Source organism: Pinus tabuliformis, chromosome 9, assembly GCF_031772625.1.
Source record: "Pinus tabuliformis cultivar Carrire ecotype Pingquan chromosome 9, CPIR1, whole genome shotgun sequence".
NCBI lineage: Eukaryota > Viridiplantae > Streptophyta > Pinopsida > Pinales > Pinaceae > Pinus > Pinus tabuliformis.
In genome coordinates, this window is record NC_142307.1 from 179,591,512 (window position 1) to 179,610,786 (window position 19,275).

Below are 19,275 nucleotides of genomic sequence, written 5' to 3' on the forward strand. Positions count from 1 at the left end.
TTTTTGTTTTGTAGGGAAAAAGAGCTTTCTCAAAGCAAGCACGCAACCCAAAGCACCCCCCCCTCTCTCTCTCTCTCTCTCAAATTTTTTATATAGATCAATTGGTTCAAAGCTATTTTAAGAGAGTAGAGGTCTTGGGTTTAAGTCTCCATTTTGTGGGGCAGACTTTTTCATTTCCGCACATTCCCGCACTTCGTCGGCAACTTCAACAACTTTTTTTCAAAAAGCCATAACTTCTTCATCCGGAAGCCGTTTTCAGAGCCGTTTTTTTTAAACCAACCTAATTTTTTGAGATCTATCCATTGGAGCACTTATTTTCAGCATCTTTAGCTTCAGTTTCCATTGAAATGGAAAGTCAATACCAAGTTAACCTTGACAGCACCAACTACTTCCAATGGTTGGCTTACATTGAGGATTTACTTAGAAGTAAAGGTCTCTACAGAATAGCCTCAGGCCAAGAAAAGAAACCGAAGGATGAAGATAAGGCTGCTAAATGGGAAAATAGGCAAGATCAAGCACGTGGATTGATAGGGATGTCTATTTCTCCAGATCTTAGATTCCATATTGCAGAAATTGATACTCCTGATGAAGTAATGAAACAAATCAATAAAGTTTTTGGGATTAAAAATGAAATTAGAGCCCATCAACTTGAAAATGAGTTGCTTACATTAGACCCTAATAATTTTTCTTGCATTGAAGATTTCTTGTCCAAGTTCAAGACCCTTAGATATCTTTTGGAAGGTGTTAAAGTTAAGAAAGAAGATAGTAACCTTATCTATTCAATTCATACAAAGTTGGGACCAGCCTACTCTGTGTTTGTTTCCACCTTCCATTCCGCAAGAGAAGCCTTCATTTCTCAAGGCACAGACTACAAGCCCCCTTCCTTTGACTCTTTTTGTGATTCTTTAATAAGAGAACAAGAAAAACTCTTACACCTTGGTCTTCTTAATCTTGGAAACTCTTCCAAGAAAGCGTTAGCCGCCCAGCAGCAACCAAATTCAAAGAATCCTAAGAAGTCATATCCTAAAAAGAATGGTCCTAAACCAAACAAGGGTCCTAAGCAATTTCAGCTCCAAAATGAAAAATCATTTCAACAAAATGATAAGACAAATAAAAACAAAGGGAAGAAGACTGATAGACATTGCAATTTTTGTAATCGAGATGGCCACTTAGAATCAAAATGCTTTAAGAAGATGGAAGCCTTGGAAGCAGCAATGAAGAAGCATAACATCCATTTGGGGCAATCTTCAACTTCAACTTCATCTTCAGGAATGGCACTTTCTGCATGTGGTTGTCAAGCATCTCGGTCTGGCTATGCATTAAATGTATCTTCTTCTTCTCATTCTCATGAGTGGCTCATTGATTCTGGAGCTTCTTATCACATGGCCAAAAACAAAGCCATGTTTTCTTCTCTAAATGATTGTAACACCAAAAATATATATGTTGGTCATGATAGATCTCTTAATGTTGTAGGGACTGGAACTGTTCATCTAGACAATGGTCAGTTTAATGATGTATTATGTTTTCCAACCTTATCCTGCAACCTTCTATCTGTATATCATATAACTCATTCAGGTGAAGGTAAAATCGTTGAATTTTCACCTCATGATGTTGTAATCAAGGACTTAAGAGATCCTAAACAGATTTTGGCTACTAGCATTGCTGATGATTCTACAAGGTTGTATAAGTTTCACAACTTTGGGTCATCAAATCTTCCCTCAGTATTTGTTGCTTATAACGATGAAGTGAGCAAACTTTGGCATCAGCGATTTGGTCACTTAAACTATCGCTCCCTTCAGCATCTATGTAAAGAAAATATGGTGACAGGTCTTCCTACGGTATCTTGGAGAGATGGTGTTTGTTCCGGATGTGTCCTCGGAAAACATCATCGGGACAGTTTTGAAAAACGTGCCTCTTGGCACGCCTCAGCCCCTTTACAGCTTGTGCATAGTGATTTATGTGGTCCACTTCCAGTTGTGTCATTCTCTGGCTGCAAGTATTTCTTAACTTTCATTGATGATTTCTCCAGACGCACTTGGGTATACTTCTTAAAACTCAAGAGTGAAGTATTTAACACTTTTTTGGCCTTCAAGGCCTTTGTTGAAAAACAATCTGGACATCAAATTCTTAAGTTAAGATCTGATAATGGCGGAGAATATGTTAAAAACACATTCATCAACTATTGCACTGAGAATGGAATTCAAATGCAACATACTGTTCCATATACTCCACAACAAAATGGTGTAGCTGAAAGGAAGAATCGCACCTTAAAGGAAATGGCTAATTGTATGCTACAATCTAAAGGACTTGGTCTTAGTTTTTGGGCAGAAGCAATTAACTGTGCAAATTACATAATAAATCTCACTCCTACTAAGGCTTTAAAGAATATCACTCCAGAAGAAGCATGGATCTCAATCAAACCAGATGTAAGTCACTTTCGTGTTTTTGGAAGTGAAGCGTGGGCCCATATTCCAGATGAAAAGCATAAAGCTTTAGAACCTAAGAGTGAAAAATGTACTTTTGTTGGATATTCTGAAGATGTCAAAGGCTATAGACTTATTCCATTTAAGTCCAAAAATGTTATCATTAGAAGAGATGTAAAATTTGATGAAAATATATCGGCCTGCGAGCCTAGTCCGGCGGTTGTGCCACCTCTCCCTATCTCTTCTACTTTTGAAAACATTTCTTCTTCAGATGATGAAAGTGAGGATGACAATCCTCCCCCACCATCTCAGGATCCTCCTTCAGCTCCTGAGCTTCCAAAATGGGTTCGTGCTACTCGAGATGCAGCAGGTGATCTTGCCAGTGATCCTACAAATCAGCGACGTACACGTTCTCAGTTCTAGAGAGCCTCTTCTTTACTGGCTCAAGCTCCAGTAAATTATGATCCTGACACCTTTGCAGAAGCTTCAGGCCATCCAGATTGGGAAGCAACTATGAATGAAGAATATCATTCATTATTGGCAAATGATACATGGGATCTTGTTCCTCTACCAAAGGGCCAAAAACTTGTTAGATGCAAATGGGTTTACAGAACCAAGTATGGACCAGATGGGAAAGTTGATAAACATAAAGCTCGTCTTGTTGCTAAAGGTTTTTCACAGGTTGAAGGCATTGACTACACTGAAACCTTCTCCCCTGTTGCCAAAATGAACTCTATCTGCCTTGTTCTTTCCCTTGCTGCCACTTTCAAATGGGAAGTCCATCATATGGATGTTAAATCTGCCTTCTTGCATGGGGACTTGCATGAAGAAATCTATATGGAACAACCCATTGGCTTCATACAAACAGACTCCAACCTTGTATGTCGACTTAAGAAATCCCTTTATGGTCTCAAGCAAGCCCCTCGGGCTTGGTATGCCAAAATGGATAGCTTTCTTTTAGAATCTGGCTTTTCTAGGTGTCATTCTGACAATACTATCTACACCAAGAAAGTGGGCAACTCTCTTATCATCCTTGTTCTTTAGGTTGATGATCTTATCCTTACTGGTAGTGATCCCAACCTTATAAACCATGTGAAGTCTAGCCTTAAAAGGAAATTTGAAATGACAGACTTAGGACACTTACACTATTTTCTCGGTCTTCAAGTCTTGCAATCTAAGGAGGGTATTTCCCTTTCCTAGTCCAAGTATGCTTGTGATATTCTACGTCATTTTCACATGGAAGACTGTAAGCCAGCCCCTTCTCCCTTTCAGTCTGGAGTCAAACTTTCAGTCACTTGTAATTCTCCTGAAGTTGATGCTGCCTTATACCGTCAACTTGTAGGAAAACTTTTGTATCTAACCCATACTCGTCTTGACCTTTCCTTTGCTGTTGGCATTGTTGCTCGGTTCATGCAAAACCCCCATGAAAGTCATTGGAAAGCAGCTAAAAGAATACTTCGTTATGTTCGAGGTACAGTTCAGTTTGGGATTCATTACAGTGCTGAAGCAGCTCCTCTATTGGTTGGTTTCACTGATTCCGATTGGGCTGGTGACCCTGATGATCGGAAGTCTATTGCCGGTTATGTGTTCACTCTTGGTTCAGGACCTATTACATGTGCTTGTAAGAAACAAGCTGCCATTTCTCTTTCATCAGCAGAAGCAGAGTATCGTGGTGCCGTAGAAGCTAGTAAGGAAGCCTTGTGGCTTCGTCAGATCCTGTCAGAGTTTGGCTTTCAGCAGCAGCATCCGACTACACTTTGGTGTGATAATCAAAGTGCCATTCAGCTATGCAAAGATCCAGTCCAACATCAGCGCAACAAACACATTGAACTGCACATGCACTTCATCAGAAATCTCATTCATGACCATGTTCTTGAAGTGCAATATTGTTCAACAGATGATCAAGTTGCAGACATCTTCACAAAGGCTCTCACAGAGGCGAAGTTCACTAAACTTCGATTTATGGTTGGAGTTCAGGAAGTTGTCACTAAGGGGGGATAGGCTCTAGTGCCTCCTTCCTTCTCCTATTGTGTCATATTTGTAAATCCTTCAATCCTATCCCAAGTTGTTCTTAAGGGGGGATGTTAGGATATTCCGACACATAGGAAATAGTTAAGTACAACTTGGTCTAGTGTAGAGTTAGGTATAGAGTTAGGTAAAGTGTGTTTCTTTACCGTTGTACATTTTGTAACTTACAATCCGACGGTCACGATATGTAGTGATCCGACGGTTCATTCTCTCCTCGGTATTACCGACACTTGATCCATGGCTTGACACCCGATTGGTCCATGAATTCTATTTAAAGCGCATGGAGGGTCATTTGTAGGGCAATCCGTGCATGAGAGAAACATATGTAAATTTTCATTCTTTTATTAATAAATTGCCTGAAGTGGCCGCGTTGGCTCAGGCCGTGGACTGTTTCCCTCTTTGAGGTTTTTAACCACGTCAAAATACTGGTGTATTGATCTGCGATCTGGTTGTGAGCGGTGTCCTTTTGGTGTTCTGTCTGAGGAACTTACCCTGTAAATTCCTACAAGATTTTCATAATACTGATTCACCTCCCCCTCCCCCCCCAAGTATTGCTTAAGTCTGACAAAATCATGAGCTATGATACTAAATTTTATGAACCTTGTGCCTCAAAAGTGATAAGAAACCAATAGTTACAATCTCATTCCAGGGGTAAACCTCCTTTTACAATTAATATAATATACAATATAATAATATTTGATTGTCACACTAGGTCTCTTTATATATATATATTAGACAAAGGGTACAATTATAATAAAATGAGACAATGAGAGGTTCTATCCTACATAACAATATAACAATAGAAATGTAATCACTCAATATATATGTCTTAATAAGGTTTTTTAGGGTTAACATAAGGATTGTATAAGGATTTCTTCTCTTAAGCTATATCAATTCCTTTGGACTATCCCTAAGATCCATTTCTTTTAGTGTTGTTCTTTCCAATGCTCAATTCATACCTTCATCCTTCAGTTCTTCCTATAACAACCACTATCAAAATGTAAATGTCATAGTTATTATTATGCAACAAGTATTTTATCAACATGAGTTTTCAAGTCCAAAATGTGGTCATGTATTCAAAAATGAGTTTGCAATCGCAATCCAATACTTATCTAGATGGTTATTTTTACACTTCACAAAGTTGTAACAAGTAAGAATTCATCTCACTATCCTTCCAAAAACACCCTCATCATTCCTTGTATCATGCCACATGCATTCCTACTTTAAATCTTCCTTTGCTCCCTCTCCCTCAAGGATCAAGCATCCCCTTCTTTGCTAAACAATCACTCAAGTGATCCATCATTTTCCAAAGTTTTCAGGTGCAAGAAGAGCACAAACTTACAACTAAACATCCACTGGTGTATAACCTATGAAAATCATAGCATTCCAAAGTTATAATAATGGATTTATTCTTGAGATTCCATATTCAAAAACTATCTCTATTCAAATCATAAGTTTTTTCCTTGTGCATGTATTCTAAGATGCATTTGGGCGAGAAAAAATAGATTCATTATTGGGAACTAGTTTTCACGCAAGGTTTTCTACAATAATTTATGGTGTCAATGTGTTGTCTCCTTTATGCATTGCTATTATGCTTGTTATTTATCTCTTTTTATAACAATCGTATCAAAGTTGAGTGAATAACACTCTATGTAGCAAAGGTTGTGTGGTTGTAATGGGTTGAACAAAGATATGTGTAGAAAATCCAAGTTGTGTTTAGGATAGTTGAGTTGTAGTAAGGATGCCACATAGTTACATGGATAGAGATATCGAAGGTGGCCATTGAAAATGTGGTGAGGTCTTTTGCTGGAAATGGTAGCAACTTGTATCTAGTGGCATATAAGATGCCACCAAGGCTAACAAAGAGCTTCTAGCAAAGCACAGGTTATGAAGAGAGCCCCAATGAGTGCTAGAAGATCAAGTGAAGGAGAGAATGGGATGAGTGGTGCAATGAGACCTGAAGAGCAAACATGTGCAAATCCCAAGTGGATCTAGAAGCATTTGAAATACCAATCCTTGTGTTTTAATTTGAATCCATAGTGAGAAGCCATCAGGACCAAGAATATGGGTGGTAGAGGTTGAGTAGGTGGATACAGAGGTAAGATTCACTAAATATGGAAAGAATAGTAGAAGGATTTCCAAGAAATGAATAAACATTGCAAGAAGATAAGATGATGTCCATTGAATGGATGCAAACTGGGATGATGAGAAGCCATGGGTGGAAATGAGGTTTGAAAACCTTTTCAAGTTGAGTTGAGCATTGTAGATGATTATTGAGTGGAGGTTAAGGAGTACATGAAAAATATGGATCGGCATGGGCTGAGGATAGATGTTTCATAGCTGCAAGGATGAGAGAATGTAGATGAAGTCCATGGTATTGAGGTGAAGTGAATGAACTAGCATGTTATGGATACCACAATAGTGCATAAACACCCTAGAGTGTTTGGTTGAAGTTGTAAAGCCTATCCATAGGGAAGATGTAATTCCTAAGGTTATTGCAAGAATTATTATTTGGGTATACATATTGCACTATAGTTAAGCACATGATGTCATTCATCTCATGCATAGATAATATGGAGGATCATGTTGTAGAATGAACCACTCCTATAACTATGAGGGTAATTGGTATGCTAGCTTGATGTTAGTTTATTGTAAGACATATTATTGAGGCAATGATGCATGGAGTTACGTATGATCAAGTTGTGGAATGGACCACTTGAATTTGAACCACGGTGGCACATGTACTCACATGTTGGCATGTACTCCCATGTTGGCTTGGCATGTACTCCCATGTTGGCTTGAGGATGCATTGTGAGATTTCAAGATATGAGATAGTTTATGAATCATGTGTGAGAAAATGAGAGAAAGAGTGTCCTATAAAATCGATAAATATAGCCTATGGTTACCCATGTATTCCTTTTAGTTGGAAATTTTTTAATATGAACTTCAACAAAGATAGTAGAATCAGAATCTAGTTAATCTCCCTAAGCCAAGTTAAGTTAAAGAGAAAAATTATTAAAGTAAAGTAGACAAGGTAATAAAGTCATTTTAATATAATCAATCATAATTCACTATTAGAATTTTACTGGCTAAATGTTTCAATAATTTATAATTTTATCCATAATATTTTTATTCAATATAAAATATTTGAAAATAATAATAATAATAATAATAATAATAATAATAATAAATCTTTATTATTTGGAGTTAGTTTTATGAATAGAGTTTATTTTTTTATTTGAGGATTTCCAAAATAATTTATCATTAAAAATGGGCTTCCTTTCTGGGATTTATGAATTCATATATTACTACTTTTATGTATTGTTATTAGGTTTACTTTCTGGGATTTATGAATTCATATATTACAACTTTCATGTATTGTTATTAGGTTTATCTTCTTTTTTATAAGATATACAGGGAAACAAGTAGAAACGAAAAACACCATGGCTGGGTGCTTGTTGGAATCATCTAATTCCGATAACCATCCGTAAGTCCATGGAGTCAGAATGGAAGGAAACACCAGTGACATTGCCCTTTTCTTGAGAATGGGTGGTACTGTGGTAGGTTTAAATGTTGGAATTTAATTCCAACTGCAACAATGAACAGCTGGACAAGAATCCGATCTGCAGTAAATACTCCAGGCTGATCGGTGCATCAAATTCAAAGCCGATATTTTTGCACATTAATATGCATTAAAGTTTCAATTGAATTCCCCTGCAGACAGCCGACTTGTTTTTTTGATAGAAGCATCACCACCTTGCTGCATTAAATACAGAGATAAACATTAGAAGATATTTTGTAATATTTTATTATTTTAATCAGATATGTTTTAGCATATAAATATCACACAACAGTTCTGTTTTAAGGTTAGCAGTTGAAGAATCACACAGAGCAGAGGAGAGCACGCAGCAGCGTGAGGAAGAAGAATAATTTCAGAACAGTGAAATGCACAGCAGCGCACAACAGGAGTAGATGCAACAGCATAGCAGATAGCAGAAAGGAAAATGCACAGCAGTACAAAAATTTGAATGTAATTCATTTTTGATGTTTATCTGTGTGGAAGAGAAGCGTTCCTTAATGAATTTCTGAAGTAGATGTTCAGCAATAGACGTTGTGAAATTCCCTCAGTATGAGGAAGACAAATCTGTAACAATTAATTTATTTTTAATAAATATAAGTTATTTTTCCTGTTGCTGTTACACCGTAACTCAAAAAATACTTGACGTCAAAAATTTACGTTGCTGCAACACCACGAACAGCGTTGCTGCAACACAAGTTACAGCAACTGAAAAAAACTGTGTTGCTGAAACACCGTTTCCAATAAGCGATTTTCTGTTTTTGTGTGCAAAAACAGAGTGTAAAAACAGAGCAATTTTTGTCTGTCTGTTATGGAATTTATCAGAAAATTCCAACATGGTATCAGAGCTGGTCTAGGCACTCAGTGAGTAAAAAACAGAGCTTGTTTTTCACTATAGGAACTGTAAGAAGTTTGTTGAGTAGAATTTTTTCCAGCAGAGAAAGTTTTTGCTTATTTTCAAAATACAGTCAGTATCTTTTCTTTACCAATACAGGTCAAGATGGCAGATGCTGGAACAGGTTTGAAAAATTCCCAACTGCCATAGTTTAATGGGAAAAATCACAGTTATTGGTCCATAACAATGAAAGCATTGTTTGCTTCTCAAAGAATATGGGAGCTGGTTGAAAATGGCTATGCTGAACCTGCAGATGCAACAACATTGGCTGCTTTGACAGTAGCAGAAAGAGAGCAGTTGAAGGGCGACAGAAAGAAGGATGCCAAAGCCCTCTTTTTCCACTTCCAATCAGTACATGAAAGTTTTTTTCCGCGGATTGCAGCAGCAACAAAATCTGAGGCATGGGATATTCTCAAAACTGCCTATCAAGGCATGGAGAAGGTGAAGACTACAAAGTTGCAGATGTTGAGGAGAGACTTTGAAAATCTCAGCATGAAGGAATCTGATACAATAGATTCATTCTTCACTCAGGTTATTGGCTTGATAACCCAGATAAGATCTCATGGTGAGATTCTTGAAGATAGAAGGATTGTAGAGAAAATCTTGAGATGTTTACCCTCAAGGTTTGAATCTATTGTGGTAGCAATAGAAGAAACAAAAGATCTCTCACAGTTCACGGTAGATGAGTTGAGTGCTTCACTTTTGTCTCATGAACACAGACTGAGTAGAGGAACAGATTCCTCTTTTGAGCAAGCATTTAAGACTCAGATGTCTTTTGGCCAAAGAAGAGGTCGAGGCAGAGCAAATAACAGAGGTCGTGGAAGAAGCCAAAACAGAGGCAGAAATTATCCTGCTAGCACAAGCGGAAGGAGCTGCAATCAGAACCAAGCTGAAGGTTCAAGAAAACAACAAGCTCATGGACAAAGCTATGAAAAATCCCAAGTCCAATGTCATTATTGTAAAAAATTTGGGCACTACGCCAATGAATGCAAGAAAAAACAAAATGACATGAATAATAGACAGAATGCTAATTTTGCAAATGAAGAAGATAAGAACCCAAAGAACGTGTTGTTAACATGTAACATAGCACAAGACAAACAAGAAGATTTTTGGTTCTTAGACTCAGGTTGTAGTAATCACATGACTGGAAATATTGCAATGTTTGCCAATCTGGATGAAAATGTGAAATCTGAGGTAACAACAGGGACTGATGATAAGATAACTGTCAAGGGTAAGGGCAGAGTCAGTATTCGAGAAAAAAATGGAGAACATATGATTGTGCCAGAGGTATACTATGTACCTGGTCTGAAATGTAATCTTTTGAGCATTGGACAACTCATAAACAAAGGTTACAACATGTTGTTCAAAGATGATTTGTGTACTATCAGAGACATACCTCCAAGTAAGAAGATCATTGCACAGGTGCAGATGACCAGCAATAGAATGTTTCCTCTCAAACTCAGGGCAGATTTGAAGGAAGGCAGAACTATTGCGGCTGTAACACAAGAAGTCTTTTAGGAACAAGTGAAAGATGTGAATTGGTTGTGGCATTTGAGATTTGGACATCTCAATTTCGGAGGCCTAAATCTGTTTCACAGAAAGGGCATGGTAAAGGGATTACCATTGATTGAGAAACCAGACAGCCTTTGTGAAGGCTGCATCTTGGGCAAGCAACACAAAGAAATCTTTCCAGTAGGAAAGAGTATAAGGGCAAAAGAACCCTTGGAAATTGTTCACTCTGATGTGTGTGGACCGATGCAAATACCATCATTTGCTGGAAATAAATATGTTTTAACTTTTATTGATGATTACACCAGAAAGACATGGGTGTATATGCTGAAACAAAAGAGTGAAGTGTTTGAGAAATTCCGCCACTTCAAAACTCTTGTTGAAAAGCAGTGTGGGCATTATATCAAAGTGCTTAGAACATATAGAGGAGGAGAGTACATCTCCCAAGACTTTCTGCATTTTTTCAGAGAGAATGGCATACAGAAGCAGTTCACCGCAAGGTATACACCTCAACAAAACGGTGTTGCTGAAAGAAAGAATAGGACCATTCTTGACATGGTCAGAAGTATGCTGCAGGCAAAACACTTGCCGCATGAGTATTGGGAAGAAGCTGTTACTTGTGCAGTTTACATCTTGAATAGATGCCCAACTAAAGCTGTCATGAACAGAATACCAGAAGAGGCATGGAGTGGTCAAAAGCAAACTGTCAGTCACATGAGAGTATTCGGTTGTGTAGCATATGCACATGTACTAGATCAGCTAAGGCAAAAGCTTGATAGTAAGGGGGAGAAGTGTGTCTTTATTGGCTATTGTGATGAGTCAAAAGCATACAAACTCTATAATCCATCCACCAAGAAATTAATAGTAAGAAGAGATGTGCAGTTCATTGAAGATGAAGCTTGGGATGGAAGCTTGGAGAAAACAGTGAATGTGAAGACAATTGTGTCTCATGAAGAACAAGAGGAAGGGACAGCAGCAAATAATCCTTCCTTGGTGGCTCCTCCTACACCACAGCAAGTTCAACAAACCACACCACAAGCTGGAATTCGAACAGCCTTGAGAAGTCAAGGAAGAACAGATGCTGTTACACCACAAACAGCTGTTGCTGAAACACCACAGGGATCAGATATACCTTCAAGTTCGGATGGAACTCCAAGCACACCAAGAAGACCAAGATTCAAAAATCTGAGTGAGATTTATAAACAAGGAGAGGTAAGTAACAATACCGGTCTGAATTCATTATTCGCTTTGTATTGTCATATTGATGACCCAATCCATTTTGAAGATGCTGTAAATGAAGATAAATGGATTGAAGCAATGAATGAAGAAATTGGTGCAATTGAGAAGAGTAAAACATGGGAGTTAGTGGACCTCCCTGAAGGCAAGGATGCCATTGGAGTTAAGTGGGTCTATAAGACCAAAAGCAATGCTGAAGGCAGAATTGACAGGCACAAAGAAAGGCTTGTTGTAAAAGGCTACAAACAGCAACAAGGCAAAGACTATGATGAAACCTTTGCACCAGTAGCAAGGATGGAAACAGTGAGAACAGTGTTGTCTATTGCAGCACAACACAAATGGAAGATTTATCAGATGGATGTTAAATCTGCATTCCTGAATGGAGTGTTAAAAGAAGAGGTTTATGTTGATCAACCTTCGGGCTATGAAGTTGAATGCCAAGAGCATAAAGTTTGTAAACTGAAGAAAGCTCTTTATGCGCTGAAGCAAGCTCCAAGAGCATGGTATAGCAGAATTGATGCTTATCTAATTGAGAATGGGTTTGCTAAGTGTGATGGTGAACCCACACTCTACATAAAACAGAATGACGGTAAGATTATTATTGTTGTTTTATATGTAGATGATCTGATTTTTACTAGCAATGATGCTTCTCTCATTGCTGATTTTAAAGCAGTCATGAAGAGTGAATTTTGAAATGACTGACTTGGGCTTCTTAAGATATTTTCTTGGAATTGAAGTAGACCAAAGTGAAAATGGTGTTTTCATTTCTCAAGATAAATATGTAGAAGTTGTGTTGAAGAGATTTAACATGCAGAACAACAAGGCTACTGTGACTCCAACAGTAGTGGGGCTGAAATTAACCAAAGAAGGCAGCAACAAATATTTTGATCCAAAACTGTACAAGAGCATAGTTGGCAGCCTTATGTACTTGACTGCAACTAGGCCGGACATTATGCACGCTGTGAGTTTAATTTCCATATTTATGGAAATACTGAAAGAGACTCATTGGCAGGCAGCCAAGAGGATTCTAAGGTATGTGAATGGAACGAAGGGGTTTGGTATTTTATACTCCTCTTCTGAAAGTTTCATGTTGACAGGTTACACTGACAGTGACTGGGCTAGAAGTGTTGATGATAGGAAAAGCACATCGGGATATGTGTTTCATATGGGATCGGGAGCCATCTCATGGGCTTCCAAGAAGCAACCAGTTGTGGCTTTATCAACAGCAGAGGCAGAGTATGTGGCAGCAACAGCAGCAACATGCCAAGCAATGTGGCTGAGAAGAGTTCTCAAAGATTTGTGTCATGAACAAGAAAAGGGCACAACCATTTACTGTGACAATAGCTCAGCAATAGCATTGTCTAAAAACTTTGTTTTTCATAAAAGAACAAAGCACATAGACACCAAATTTCACTTCATATGTGAATTGGTTAACAATGGTGAGATTGTTTTGCAGCATTGCAGAACAGAGGATCAACTAGCTGACATCTTGACAAAACCATTAGCAAAGAAAGGTTTTGATCATTTCAGAAAATGTCTGGGTATGCAGCAGTTGCAGTTAAGGGGGAGTGTTGGAATTTAATTCCAACTGCAACAATGAACAGCTGGACAAGAATCTGATCTGCAGTAAATACTCCAGGCTGATCGGTGCATCAAAGTCAAGCCCGATATTTTTGCACATTAATATGCATTAAAGTTTCAATTGAATTCCCCTGCAGACAGCCGACTTGTTTTTTTGATAGAAGCATCACCGCCTTGCTGCATTAAATACATAGATAAACATTAGAAGATATTTTGTAATATTTTATTGTTTTAATCAGATATGTTTTAGCATATAAATATCACACAGCAGTTCTGTTTTAAGGTTAGCAGCTGAAGAATCACACAGAGCAGAGGAGAGCACGCAGCAGCGTGAGGAAGAAGAATAATTTCAGAACAGTGAAATGCACAGCAGTGCACAACAGGAGTAGATGCAACAACGCAGTAGACAGCAGAAAGGAAAATGCACAGCAGTACAGAAATTTGAATGTAATTCGTTTTTGATGTTTATCTGTGTGGAAGAGAAGCGTTCCTTAATGAATTTCTGAAGTAGATGTTTAGCAATAGACGTGAAATTCCCTCAGTATGAGGAAGACAAATCTGTAACAATTAGTTTATTTTTAATAAATACAAGTTATTTTTCCTGTTGCTATTACACCGTAACTCAAAAAATACTTGACTCCAAAAATTTACGTTGCTGCAATACCACGAACAGCGTTGCGGCAACACAAGTTACAGCAACTGAAAAAAAACTGTGTTGCTGAAACACCATTTCGAGTAAGCGATTTTCTGTTTTTCTGTGCAAAAACAGAGTGCAAAAACAGAGCAATTTTTGTCTGTCTGTTATGGAATTTATCAGAAAATTTCAACATTAAAGATGCAAACCTTTAATCTCATAAACAGTTATTAACATTGGATCAATGTGTAGTGTGGTTTTAATTGAATTTCTTAGTTCGATTAGTCCTTTGCCATGAAAATTTGCTCATCTTATTTTATATTAATATAGCTGTCTTATCTTCATCAGTCAATAGTGTATTCAGATTATTCCCTGATATTATGATTTCCATGGCAGGGCATTCATTAAAATTTCAAATTTGATTATGCTCTCGATGGGCGTATACTTATTTGATGCCGAGGCCAAAATATTGATATGAATTGAGAATGAAACACGTACGCAATTATCATTTGGACTTGTCTTATTTGTTATTAATCTCTTATGTAGTGCTCCAGTGGATGATTAAGAGAAAATTGTCCCTTCTTTTCATCCAAGACGACGAGAATAGGACAATCCATGGCAATTCAACAGAAGCATTCTATTTTCTTAGAAATCAGGATATTCTATTATTATAGAAGTAGCTGAATGCTATTATTAGTCCCTGCCATCTGGCATCTGGCAGGGACTATAGTAATCGTTCCGGACGGAGATAGCATTAATTCGAAGGTGTTATTCGGTTGTTTCGATTGTTATGCTAAAGTTTCGAAATGCTTTGTGCGGGGCATATGCTAAGTTTCATTCGCAGCTAAACTTCGCCATCTTATTTGGCCTCTTCCCGAGGCGGAAGAGGCTCGACCATAGCTTAAAAGCAATAAGCCCGGTGCATTTTTGCTAACCGTCACGGGTGTCTGGTTTTAATGTTAGCATTACTTCTGCCCGGGTATGCGAAGGTTTAGTAAAGCTCCGTGTTCCCTGTTACAATGTTCTACATTGGCAGCTGGTGCATGCCATGATGCACCATGGTTCAATAGCTGTTAGCCTTCGTCGCACGTTCTGTTAAGAACCCTACAGGGGAAAGCCAAACACAGGGACTCAAATTTAATCTCAGACTCGCCTGTCAAAGCCCTCGCTCTGAATTCGAATGGGTCTTCTCTATACACAGGATCCTCGACTACAACTAGATCTGGATCTATACCCGTAGAGCACCTCTGGAGGACACCTCAAGGTCCGGCGCCTGGGAGAACACCTCTCAATCTTTGGATCGAAGCGTGTGCCGCACGTTCTGTTAAGAACCCTACAGGGGAAAACCAAACACAGGGACTCAAATTTAATCTCAGACACGCCTGTCAAAGCCCTCGCTCTGAATTCGAATGGGTCTTCTCTATACATAGGATCCTCGACTGCAACTAGATCTGGATCTATACCCGTAGAGCACCTCAGAGGACACCTCAAGGTCCGGCCCCTCGGAGAACACCTCTCAATCTTTGGATCGAAGCGTGTGCCCTATGTGCTAGCTCTCCGCCGCTATGAAATGCCCGGTATGTCTGGCAATGGGTTCGTATGGCCCGGTAAGCCTAGCGTGAGCGTCCGTCCCGGTCTATTCAGGCTCCTCAGATATGACTGTGAAGGTATGGCGAGTCTTCTTGATACAAACAGCTCACATATTGTCTTCTGAATGATCTGAAGAAATTTGACGGGCAATCCCTTTTCGATTTGGTTCATCCTCTGCTGAATCGTGTAACTGAGAGTTTCGTGAAAGCTGCAGGGGTGAGTCCTAATTAAAGCCAGCACTTCTTCTTTAAAAGCTCTGTATCTATATGCTCTGTTCTTACCAGAGAGCTGAAAGTGACTTTAATGGCAGATTGGAGTAGTGCAGGCTGTATCTAGGGATTCTTATTGCACAGCAGCTGAAGGTCCTGTCACTCTCTATCTATCTCCATGATTTTTAAAAACGAGACAAGTTTGATATGTTATAGTTGTTCAACAAACAGATTTGTTAGGAGAATTTGATGAAAACTCGGTGGTTTGTATGTTGGCTATTTTGAATGCATGGTTTGAGAAGAAAAATACTCCAGAAATTGGTAGGCAGAGAAGGAAAACCCGTTTTCCTAATTTGGAAGGTGAGCATGAAACAGCCTTACCTCTACCTCTATATATGTCTGTGTTCCGGCGCTGCATTCCAAACCAATTCCTACGCTGGTAGGATAGGATAGTCTTTTATCTCCGAACACATCAAGACGATTCGGTGAATCTAGTAGGTTATTACTTCCTCTAAGGCAGGGGGCAGGGCATATCCTGTCAATGCTTTCTGTCTGAAGAAATCAGTTGTATCTCTCCGGGGCTCATAGACAGATAGGGCCACCTGCAGTGCACAGCCTAGGGGTGTGAACTCCGCTGGCTTAACTAAGCTTTACGCTATGGAACCATGTTATTTTCCTGCCTTAACCGGATGCAATGAGAAAGCTTAGTTCCTGGTGTGCGGTTCAGTGCAGTGGTTGTGGTTCTGGCCAAGGGGTATTAGGGTTTGGCAATGGGAATTGCAAGATCACTGAAGGGAAGGGTGTGAACCGATAGTGCCCACGGACTGAGAGGGAAAAGAGAGTCTTAAGCAGCAAGCATGAGTGAACAGAGAGAGCTATCCTCAGCAATATCTGTATGCAAGCAGGGTTACAGGCAAGTGAAAGCAGCTTGTCAAGCGAGAACAGAACCAGTCCCAGAACGATCACAGAGCTGGGACATGAGACAGATCAGAGGATGGGACATTAGAGAGATAAGACAGTGGCTGCTACACGAATCTTTCAACAAAAGCCTAGAAATACACCTCAGGCAGAGCAGAGGCCGGACAGATGAGACATTCAGAGAGAGAGGGCTAGGTTGACAGAGCCTGAAGGTAATCACAGTCACAACAGTGAAAAGGAACAACGATGCTAAGATCGTAAGTTCAAGAGGGATTTATGTCTCTTGTGACAAATGCTTGGTCCACAAAACCACAGCTTGGAGCAGTTGGTTCTTGCTGTTTAGTTGGTCTTGTGTACGAGAAGACACTTTATGTTGCTAACATGTGGCCGCGTTTCTTTGTGCATGCTTCTAACCGGCATATTCACTTTACTAATAATTTTAATGAACTTCAATTTATGTTTAAATATAATAAATTACTTGGTTGAAAAATAACACGGTTAATAGACGACCAATTAATTCTTGTCTTCTTGATACAAACAGCTCACATATTGTCTTCTGAATGATCTGAAGAAATTTGACGGGCAATCCCTTTTCGATTTGGGTCATCCTCTGCTGAATCGTGTAACTGAGAGTTTCATGAAAGCTGCAGGGGTGAGTCCTAATTAAAGCCGGCACTTCTTCTTTAAAATCTCTGTATCTATATGCTCTGTTCTTACCAGAGAGCTGAAAGTGACTTTAATGGCAGATTGGAGCAGTGTAGGCTGTATCCAGGGATTCTTATTGCACAGCAGCTGAAGGTCCTGTCACTCTCTATCTATCTCCGTGATTTTTAAAAACGAGACAAGTTTGATATGTTATAGTTGTTCAACAAACGGATTTGTTAGGAGAATTTGATGAAAACTCAGTGGTTTGTATGTTGGCTATTTTGAATGCAGGGTTTGAGAAGAAAAATACTCCAGAAATTGGTAGGCAGAGAAGGCAAACCCGTTTTCCTAATTTGGAAGGTGAGCATGAAAAATGCTATTTGAATTCTTAAATAAGAGAAGGTTCCATAGTTTGCTGAATTTCTACATGACAAAAAGTAACATCAATGTTGTGGCATCCATCACAGGAGAGACATACAAGAAGTCTTTGGAGACTCTGGTACAGTTTCTTTCTCTATGCTTATGCTTCCTAAACAAATTACGAATATTTATGTTATGAGATGCTAAGCCAGGAATCCAACACAATCAAACCGTGTAGGGATTGATTAATATTCATGTTCCAGCACCACGCAAATTGAACAATACTTCTCTTGAATTCTGATCGTATTGGATAACACTTTCATAGATTGAGGTGATCTTAATAGGATAACATATTTTTGTTTACATCTTGGAGAGACCCAGTAGGAGATATTAGGATGTAAGCAAAGTCACAATTGGGTATTTTTGATATTTGTAAATTTTTTTGTCTTCTAGCCAAGAATCCTATAAACACCGTTCTCGGCCCTATCTACTGAACATGGCCTCCATATCAGGGGACTTTCTCCACATATCGACCTTCCAAGTTCCCATATTACTAGCAATAGGATTACAATGTTGACAGACAATAGAACTATTTAATGGAGTAAAAAATTACATAAAAATTTGCTCAAAAATATCTATTTAAAGCTTAGCAGTGAAGTTCTAAAACTTCCCCAATCTAAGGGCAGAGACACAAACAAACAACTCACGTCACAGGGCTCAACCAGCATATGGTTGAACATAAATGGTCTTTTGGATTTGTACTTTTTCAACCTCTTCAATTGCTTGAAATGGTAATAGAAAATCTGTTTGTGGTCATGTTCCTTGTACCTTATTTCATAACAAGTTCACATCACAGGGCTCAAGCAACCACGCATATGGCATATGGTTGAAGATGCTCTGTGGGATTCGTACTTTTCCAAGATCTTTTTTCAATTGATTAGTACGATAATTTGTAATCTGCTTGTGCCTATATGCCTTGTGCTGTTTTCATAATTGAATTCCTAGCACATAGTCCAACCTTTCTAAAGGGAAAAGACAACAAACTTATATCACATGGCTAAAGCAGCTTTATATTGTTATGCATAGATGTTCTTTTGGATTTTTTACTTTTTCAACCACTTGTTTCAATGGCTTGGTATGATAATCTGTTATTTGTTTGTTCACATATGCCTTGTGTCTTATTCTCATAAGTGAAATTCTAAAACACCCTTAGTCCAACTCTTTTAGTCCAGGAAAAATACGACAAACAACCAGCTCACATCACAATGGTTGAGCATAGATGCTCTTTTGGATCTGTACTTTTCTCAACCTCTTGTTTCAATTGCTTGGTATGATAATATATAATCTGTTTGTGCCTATATTTCTTATGCCTGTTTTTCACAATTGAAGTTCTCAAACATCATAAATTCATGGGTTGAGTCTTTTTCTGGGTCTAGCATATGCTCTGCGGTGTCATTATCCCCCATTGCTTGTATTTTCAGAAAGTAGCATGGTAACCATTGATCATTTTGAGGTGAATTTTTGTCACTGTAATTCCAAGGTAGATTCATTTTGTGCGATTGATTGACGTAAGGTGCTAACAATTCTAAAAATTGCCACTATCTTCAATACTAAGATGATGTCCACAATTTTGATTAATATAACCTTCCTGAACGTTGATGCAAGTTAAA

The 19,275-nt window shown here is 38.6% G+C and overlaps 1 long non-coding RNA gene across 1 annotated transcript; it reads left to right on the top strand.

Moving 5' to 3' along the window:
* Window positions 1–17,362: 17,362 nt before the first annotated feature.
* Window positions 17,363–17,781, top strand: LOC149147695 (uncharacterized). Its single transcript, XR_016263027.1, has 3 exons — window positions 17,363–17,398; window positions 17,537–17,605; window positions 17,713–17,781. It is a non-coding gene; the product is annotated as an uncharacterized LOC149147695 (long non-coding RNA).
* Window positions 17,782–19,275: the final 1,494 nt, after the last annotated feature.